The sequence below is a fragment of the Morone saxatilis genome, unplaced genomic scaffold, assembly GCF_004916995.1.
Source record: "Morone saxatilis isolate NCDOM2014 unplaced genomic scaffold, NCSU_SB_2.0 Contig12, whole genome shotgun sequence".
NCBI lineage: Eukaryota > Metazoa > Chordata > Actinopteri > Moronidae > Morone > Morone saxatilis.
This window is the reverse complement of record NW_023339674.1, coordinates 27948791-27949314: the sequence shown is the minus strand read 5'-3', so window position 1 is coordinate 27949314 and position 524 is coordinate 27948791.

Genomic DNA, 524 nt, shown 5'->3' with positions numbered 1-524 from the left:
TCGTAATTTCCCAAAAAAATATATTTTTTTCTTAATACTCCGTCGTATATTCGTGATCTCCAAAGTAGAATGTATTTAAAGCTCCTAAAGTTCGTGTACAACCTCCCAGCGCTGTTAAATAACATATCATCATGACTTATTTTGTTATTTAAAGGAGAGCCCATACATCACCCAACTCCTTTTCTCTAGTGTCATGTCTCTAGTGGTGTCAAGACATCATCAATATACCATTCACACCATGTGACCAAACTTCATCCTTGGTATAATGTAATGTGTATAATGTATTATCCCGTTTCCTGTTTACACCGATTCTTTCAATTCGCCTACTTTACTTTATTGTACAATTGCTCTCATAAAAAGGTCATAACCACGAGCTCAGAAGTTCCTTTTGAATCCAGGAGGGTGCGCAGTTTCCCCTTCTCTGCTTTATTTGTTGTTATGCACTGTGTGCATTTTTGTACTGCTCCTCCTAGTTCTGACCATTGAAACACAGAAAAAGTCAGTATCATCCAACTGCAGCCACA